The sequence below is a fragment of the Elephantulus edwardii genome, unplaced genomic scaffold (assembly GCF_000299155.1).
Source record: "Elephantulus edwardii isolate Elephantulus edwardi_28Jun2011 unplaced genomic scaffold, EleEdw1.0 scaffold00001, whole genome shotgun sequence".
NCBI lineage: Eukaryota > Metazoa > Chordata > Mammalia > Macroscelidea > Macroscelididae > Elephantulus > Elephantulus edwardii.
Window position 1 is genome coordinate 11609792 of NW_006399751.1, and position 9316 is coordinate 11619107.

Sequence of the window (9316 nt, forward strand, 5' to 3'; positions counted from 1 at the left end):
ATACTGAATAACAGAACTGAATATGTAGCTATGGACTTGAAAGAAGTTAAATTGAAGGCATGGTTGATGGCAAGGTGAATACATTTGTCCCAATTTGGGGAACTTGCTTATTGAGGCATTCTTTGTTTTATGTCCATGCAAATATGAAATCTTCAAGGAAATAAAGTTATTTAAAGGCAGTGTATTTTCAACTGCCTCACATGCATGTGAAAGTTGGGCAAAAGATAGGAAATATCAAAGAGTAATTGATGCTTTTGAATTGGGATGTTAGTGAAGAATACTAAACATACTACAGATTATCAGAAGAACAAATGCCATCTGTCTTGAAAAAAGCATAACCCTAACATTCATTAGAAGCCAGATACTGAGATTCAGTCATATGTACTTTGTACGCGCTATCAGGAGAGATTCATCCCTGGAGAAAGACCTCATGCTTGATGAAGTAGAAAGTTAACAAGTAAGAGAAATCCTTCAAAGGGGTGTAATGACATTGTGCCTACAACAGTAGACACAAATATAGCAGCAATTGTGAATGAAGCATGGATTCTCTGATATCTGAAACCCTCCCTGGCACCAAACATGGGTCAGTTTTTCCTTGAAATGTTCACATGTTGTGCTATGCCAAGCCATGTCTAGTGAGATTTTGACCTATAGTATGTTCTACTGGCTATCTTTTGTTCTCTCTAAAGAATTATACTCTTACTCAGCCATGGTCACTGTTCCGTACTGTCAAGTCAGAACTGACTCATAGCTGACAATCTAGTGGACTTTTACAGGCAGTCAATTTCATGGGTGAAGATAGCTAATCCTTCTCCACGGAGCAGCTAACAGATTCAAATGGTGTACCTTTGTGATTGCAGTGCAGCTTCTTACCACTAGATGAACAGAGCTCCTTGTGGTCATGTTTTGTTGTTTGGTGCTATCGATTCGAGTTTGACTCATAACCTCCCTATGAACATCATTATCTGACTTCTGTCCTATCCTGTGGCCACTGGTGTGTCAATCCACCTGGTTGAGGGTGTTCATCTCTTTTTCCATCTCTCCACCTTTCCAAGCATGATGTCCCTCTCCAATGAATAACCTCTCTTAGCAACATTCCCAAAGGATATAAGACAAAGGCTTCACAATCCTTGCCCCCAAGGAGCACTCTGGCTGCACCTTCTTCAAGACATGTTTGTTGTTTTTTTCAATCCACGGGATATTCAACAACTGTTCAGACACTACAGCTCAGAGGCATCAATTCTTCTGACATCATTATTCATTGTCCAGTTCTCAAATGCATAGCAAGTGACTGAAAAGAGTATGGCCTGAATCGGGGGTATACCTTATCCCTCAAACTCTCATCATTGCTCCTCAATAATTTGACAAGGTTCTTGACCGCAGACTTCCCCAGTATAGTATGTCTCCTGATCTCCTGACTGCCAACACCAAATGTATTAATTGTATATACACTTAAGATGAAGTCGTTGACATCTTTTCTCCATCTATCATGAATCTACATATCATTCCATTGGTGAGAATTTTTATTTTATTGATGTTGAGATGCAATCCATATCCTTCAGGCTGCGGCACTTGATCTTCTGAAGCAAGTACGTCAAGTCTTTCTCAATTTTAAGAAGCAATAATGTGTTATTCACATACTGAAGTTTATTGATGAGTCTTCAATCTTGATGCCACATTCTTTTTTCAGAGACTCCAGTTTATCAAATAATTTGCTCAGCATACAAATTGAATAGGCATGGAGAAAAGATACAACCCTGAAGCAGACCTAGTTTCTTCATAACAAACATGGGAATAGAGTTTGGCAATGTCTCTTGACATTGTTTTTATAAACTTCATGGTTTAGCTTTTATCCCTTCACTTTAAGATAAAACTATCTTAAGAGATCATTATTCCTTGTTTTTCTGTGTGAATTGAGTTAATGTGGTTGTGATAAAAGGTTCTTCAGAAAGTCCATTTATCTTCCAAAACTCCAATTCTCCATGTATAAGAATAATCAGGGAAGAACTCCTTGCCTTTTCTCATAAATCATATCTAAACTTGTTAATATTGATAGGTCCCATCAAGTTAGTTATGACTCATAGTGACTCTATGAGCAGCATATCTGGTCTTGCCTTATTCTGTGCCGTACTCACGATGTTAGTCCTGCTCAAGTCCATTGTGATAGTTACTGTGTCAATTCATCCCACTGAGAACGTACCTCTCTTTTGATGACTCTCTAACTTTCCCAACATGGTATCTCTCTCAGTATTTTCCTTGTAAAAATATGCCCAAAGTAAGCAAATCAATGTGTCACTGTCCTTGCCTTTAAGGAGCACTCTGGTTGTACTTCCTTCAAGACATATTTATTATTTTGGCAATCTGTGGGATATTCTTGGAAGGAGGAGTGGCATCCACTTCCGTAATAGCTTGCCTCCGGAAACCCTATGAACCTAGAGAGATGAGAGACACACAAGTGTTGAGGACTCTCCTTCACAGGGTTGCTATGAGTCACCTGCAACTCAGTGGCACTTAACAACAACAACATGGGATATTCACTACTCTTCACCAACACCCCAATTTAAAGGCATCGATTCTTCTTCTGGCATCCTTTTTATTGTCCAACTCTCAGATGCATAGGGAACAACTGAAAATGCCATGGCATGAGTCAGGTGCACCTTAGTCTTTAAATTGGCATCCTTACTTTTTGGCACTTTGAAAAAAATCCTTGACAGCAGATTTTCCCAATGTAACATGTCTTTGGAATTTTGTCTGCTGCTACCATGGGTGTTGACTGTGGATCCAAGTGAAACGAAATTGTGGACAACTTCAGTCTTTTTTCCACTTGTCTTGATGTTGCCTACTTTTGGTCCACTGACGAGGATGTTTGTTTTCTTGATGTTGAAATGTAGCCCGTATTGAAAGTTGTGGTCTTTGAAGAGGCCTAGTGGTAAAGAGCTGTGTTGCCCAATGAAGGACACCCAGTTCAAATCCACCACCTGCTCTGTGAAAGAAAGATGGGTAGTTTCAACCACACACAACAACAGCCACATAAACCTAAGTCAATATTTAACCGTTAGATGTGTTTTAAGGAGCCCTGATGGCACTGATGTTAAACTTTCAGCTGCTAATAAAAAGGAAAGGTGCTCAATATAGTTCCAACCCACCAACCATTCTGTGGGATGAAGATATGATCTGCTTATGTAAAGATTCAGAGTCATATTGACCCTGTCAGCAGTATGAACTCTGGTGGCCTAGTGACAAGAAGCTGCCCTGCAAAGGCATGTGGTTTAAATCCATGGGAGAAGGATGGGAAATCTCTTCCTGTACGATTTACTGCCTCTGAAAACCCACTTGAGGATCTGGTTCTGACTCGATGATTGAGCTGGTTCTGACTTGATGGCACACAACAACAACAACAAGAATTCTACTCTGTCCTGTCGTGTCCCTCTAAGTAGGAATTAACAAGATCACAAGAAACAGGGGCTCTTTTGTTATAGTTTATTATTATTATTATTAAATATTGGATTCAGTAATGAACTAACGTTCAGATGTGCATTGATATTATTGGCGTCGGATGGACAGTTTTCAAACAAATTAATGATCTGACTAGAAAGTTCAGGATATGCTGTTACTTGTGTCAGACTTGTAAGTCCAACCTGTAGAGATCCTATGAACAACAGATCTGAGTGCTGTCCAAGCCTATGCCATCCTCAACCTTCCTGACACAGTAGAGCCTATTGTGAAAGTCACCGTGTCAAGGCCCCTGATTGAACGTCTTCCTCTCCTTCGCTGACCCTCAGTGTTTCTGAGCATCGTGTCCCTCTCCATGGAACAGCCCCTCCTAGAAGCATGCTCGAAGTATGTGAGGCAAAGCCTGATCATCCTTGCCTCCAAAGAGCACGCTGACGGTGCCCTCTCTGCAATCTGAATCAGACTTAACAGTGTTGGTAGGAAGTTATTTACAGTGATGCTGGAGAAACCTGGCTTCACAGACTCTTACTTTTTTCCAGATTCATAAGGACTTTATTATTTCCAACCATACTGAATGTTTAGAGTGAAAAAATACAAAAGAAGGATCTCATAGTCATTTCTTCATAGTCATACACGCACGCTCATTAAATATATTAAATTCAGATTTGATATCTTATTAAATTGTCAGTTCTCTATAAACAAACAAAAGACACAGCACAAAGATAAGAACTTAAATGAAATATCTTCTCCATGCCTGCTAAACAGAGTGTTGTCTTCTCTTTTCCTGGACCCTCTGGCCTTTTTACTCCATTTGGCTTAACTAAGAAAATTTGAATTAAATTTGCAAGTCAAATGTTGAGAGACACTTCCAGAAAACCATTTGCTGTTCTTCTCGTTATTTATTTTGTTATAAATATGTGTCTGGCCAGTGTCTTCATTAACTCTATCTCCCTATTCTTGCAATATCTACAAAGAATCCAAATAGAAAGACTGAGATCAAGGCATAGGTCTGTATCAGGACAACAGATAAACTCCACTGAGCCAAACAGAAAATTACAATTCTTCTCTATTTGATTTGAAAATAATGGATCATGGGAACAGCATTTGATATGTTGTTGTTGTTGTTGCTATGTGCCGTCGAGTTGTTTGCGACTCATAGTGACCCTATGTACAACAGCCCTAAACCCTGCTCTATCCTGTGCAAATCGCACTGCCTCTGACACACCCATCCCGATTACCCCAGTCACTGAATCAATCCACCTCATAGAGGGTCTTCCCCTCCTGCGCTGTCCCTCCACTCTACCCAGCATGGTGTCCCTCTCCAAGGACCTGTCTCTCCTTACAACATGTCCAAAGTATGTCAGACGAAGCCCCAGAATCCTTGCCTCCAAGGAGCAGCCTGGTTTAACCCTCTCTAGGATGAATCTGTTTGTTTTCTTGGCAGTCCATGGTACATTCAATACTCTTCTCCAACACCACAGCTCAAAGGCGTCAATTCTCCTTCTATCCTCCCTAGTCATTGTCCAACTCTCTGATGCATAAGAAGTGATTGCAAAGACCATGGCCTGTATCAGGCACACCTTACTCTCCAGAGAGACACCGTTGCTCTTGAGTACTTTAGAGAGGTCCCTAACCGCAGACTTTCCCATCATAATAGCTATAATTGTTTTCAAAAATATACACAGAAAAGTGAATGACAGGAAGAAAAGAGAGAGGGGGGAAATTAAGTTCTGTTGAATAAATCACACACCCAAAAAAGCTGAAGAGTTATTTGGGTACGAACAGTCTGTCTCTTTAGCTATGTTTTCAATTTGCATAAGGGATACATGTAAAATTGATTCATGATTACAGTGCTGCCTGCCTTATTTGCCAAACTAATGCTTCCTTTCAGGGTTATCACCGCTGTATGAGGCAAGGCCTTTGATTTCCAACACTAAGTGATTCAAATAACCAATATCAATGGTTAGAAAAAGATTTTGGTCTAGACTAGTCAAAGGTGATGCTCATTCAGTCTGTCTCCATATGAATGTGGAAGTATGGCATCCAATTTCAGTTCAGTATAGAGAATATTGGACATTTCCTTGACACATGATGGTCTTTCCTTGATCTGGGACAAATTTAGTTCCCTTTTGAGCCTTCTCTATTTTAATCCAAGCATCTTCAATTTATTCATCATGTTGCATACTATGAAACATGTCATTGGCTTTTCTTTACGTATTTGTAAATTACTCTAGGTTATGTCCATTTCCAATAACCCTGAAATTAAAATGTTTCTGATATACCCCTCTTAATCCCCATGACAAAATAACATAAATAAAAAGGAATATGAGCTCTACAAAACATGGTTTAAGATTACTTAGTCATTAATATATTCAGCAAATATTTGCTGAGCACTAATTATACAACCTAAGTTGTTTATTTGTTATTGCAAAGTTTCTTCTTTTGCTTCTGCAACCCTGATGTCTTTCAGATCCTCATTACTGAATCATTGTTCTGTGTGTTGATGAAAACATAAAGGTGGTTACAGAAAATAGAGCTAATTTGATTGGAGATATGAAAGGGTACTAGGGACATAAAGTATCCACAAAGATGTGACATTTGTATATAAACATACAGAATATATAAATGTTAAGCAGGTAAACAAGAGTTAAAGAAGGATAAACATAATATTGAGCAAATGTGAAATCATTGAGCAGAGAAGATGATTGACTCAAAAAAGGTCAAGGTATTTCTAGAGAAGAATAGTAGGACAGAGAACAAGGCAGAGGCTAGACCATGAAGCGCTAGTTTAAGTCATGATGGGAAGAAAAGGAGAGTTCTAACTTCTAAAGGAGGTACTGAGTGTTCCTAAAAGTTCATATATATTTGTATGTATATATATAGTTGTTATATGCTGTTGTTCAGTCATACCTAACCCTCCAGCAAATTTTCAGATGTTGTTGATCACAGGGCAGAAAATTAGGAGATCGTCCATCCTTGTTCTGTGGAAGATCTGGTGAATTCAAACCATATGTCTTTGGGTTGACAGGGAAGCTCCTTATCTCTAGGCCCCCAGAGTTCCCTCTGTGTGTGTGTGTGCGCGTGTGTGTGTGTGTGTGTGTGAGAGAGAGAGAGAGAGAGACTGTGAGGATGGTTCAGAGTACGACAAGGTTCTGATCTGTTGTTCATAGGGTTGCTCTGAGTCCTTAATCAATTCATTGGCACTTATCAACTACATGTTGGCAGTGATTTCTTGCTTAAAACTGAGCTTCATTCCACAGCTCTTTAAAGCTCTTTTAAGTCTTGCTTAATTTGTTGGTCATAACACAGTTATAAAGTAGAATGAACATCAAAACAGACTAAAACATTTATCTGATTTTAAAAAATAGTTTTGTATTGTTGTTTTACACAAACTTAGCATTGGGCTTTCTAAGCTAAACTGGAACTTAAGAGGATTTGGAAATTACAGAAAATGACATATAAATAGCCATAGTTTTTGTTGATTGCCTTCGAGTCAAGCACGACTCATAGCGACCCTATGAACAAAAGGCCTGAAGCCCCTCTACAACTCTCAACATTTATCAAAGTTCCTAGAGTTTCCAGAGGCATATTGTTTAGGAAGTGAATGCCACTCCTGCTTCCAAAATACATACCCAGAAGTAATTTAATTTTCTATATTCATCTTTCTTGAAATCAGACCTCAATTGCACAATTACAGATCGTGAGATTATATTTTAAGATGTAACGGAATCTTTTTCTTAATTGGAGCATGTTATCGAAGTTTCGCATTACAGGCATGCATCACCATCATAACACTAAACTTGCAAGCATCTACTTTAAAACCATCAAGGAAATGATTTTTAAATAGAAGACTTCACAAAAGCCAGGAATTACCTTTGCCAGGGGGTGGGAAAACAGCACAAGTGACTCCTACCCTTTCTTTGGCCAGTCAAGAGTTTTTCTCTGTGTATAAAGAGGAATGATACATTAATGCCTGAAGCGCTAAAACATGAATTCCATGGGAGACTAACCAACATTTTTCTAAATGGCAAAAGAGAGAAGCATGTAATATTCTTGCAGTTTCTAAATTAGCCTCATAGACTGTTTTAAAGAGAGAGACTACGAAAAGAGTTTCTCATAAATAACGTCAACTACAGGAAGACAAAACCTCATTGTCATTTTATTAATTACATCTTGAATAACAATTTTCAGCTTTTGTTTCCAACGATAGTATAGGAAATAATCCACAAATGTTCCTTTTACTAATTAACCATGCTCACATATATCACACACTTTCTCTAAATATAACAGATATAAAATCTATATCTGATTTTAGGGGAAATTTTTTTCTGATTTCAGCCTATTTATATTCCCTTCTCTGTTATGGAAATGAAGATTACTGCATCATTTGGTATATCACCACTTAACATCATTAGAAACATATTTTCTGTCTTCAAACTACTATATAATGAGGCACAACCGTAGTTAAGTTAAAAATATTGTTAACAATCAGATTTCTATTTTCTGTTTTATTATTGGAAGTTCTGCTTAAACAAAGAAAAAATAAACGTAATGCATATTCTTGTTTTGAGAAATTTCTATCACTTTTTTAAATCCCAGAGTGGTTTTGTTTTGTGTTTATTTGATTTTTTTACTCTCCAAAGCAATTGAATGTAATATTTCCCATGTACTTGATTTTTCTTCAGACCAGTAGTTATGCCTAACAATCAGAGAATGGATAACAATGGTTAGGAATTCCTGGTTTGAAACTCACCAGATGTTGTTGTGTATGATCGAGTCAGACCTGACTCATAACTCGAAACTCCAACAGGTTTTCAGAGACGGCTAGTCACATGGGAGGAGATTGCCAGTCCTTCTCCACGGAGCAGCTGGCCAATGTGAACTCATCAGGGGGGTCAGTTATTTAAGAGTCAGCAAACTTGCCAGAACTTGCCAGAAAAATCTCAATGAAAGTAATCGAATCGCATTTAGGCTGAAAATCTGGCCAAAATATTATTGGTTTACTTCTGATTAGCATGATAGGTCAGTATGAGAGAAAGTATTCCCATTTTAAATAGCTACGTTGCTGATGTTATGAGCCGTAGCGTTGGCTCCAGTTCATATCAACCGGGTGGACAGCAGATGGGAACCCTGCCCTGTCCCGTGCCGTCCTCGGGATCTCTGGCATGACCGAACCCATCGTCCTTTTCACCACGTCAGTCTATCTTGTGGATGTTCTTCTTCTGGTTGTCTGATCCTCCGTCTTCCCCAATCGGATGTCTTTTCCGAAGACTGGCCGTTCCTGCCAGGAGGCCTAAATTATGGGATGGGGGTTATCTCTAGTCTTTTATTCATCAAAATGGTAGATAATTCATTACTATATATAATGCCATTGAAGTGTATGAGAAGTTGATGAGAGAAAACACATTTATCCAGGAGTGATCACATGCATAATATGTCTTCACTAATTTCTTTTTTCCAACTGAAGTCTCTGAGCTTAACTATTGCTCAAGTGTTCTTAGGTATTCTTCCAATTAACCAATATAGAATTAATTTCTAGGTGCAAAATGGAGGATCCACTACTATAACTTCTCATTTTAGACTTTGTAACTGTTTTTAGTTTTCTTTTTCTAGTGTCTTTAGAATATAGTGTGCATAGAATATCCCTTCCATGTGGCGGTTATATGAGACTAGAGTTGTATCTTACTTAGTTAATTAAGAAATATTAACATTAGTTAATATTGTTGGGGATAACCGATTTTTTTATAGGTTCCCATAAGAATGAGAAAATTGCCTTCTATATGTCACATAGATTTCTATATGTCACCTTTTAATAGAAATATTTCCAAATATGTCTTAAGAATATGGCAATGAAAAAAAATTT

At 38.2% G+C, this 9316-nt stretch overlaps 1 protein-coding gene across 1 annotated transcript in view; it reads left to right on the forward strand.

Moving 5' to 3' along the window:
• Positions 1–9316, forward strand: part of CDH8 (cadherin 8, type 2) — a 451012-nt gene that overhangs the window by 437139 nt on the left and 4557 nt on the right. The window lies entirely within an intron of this gene.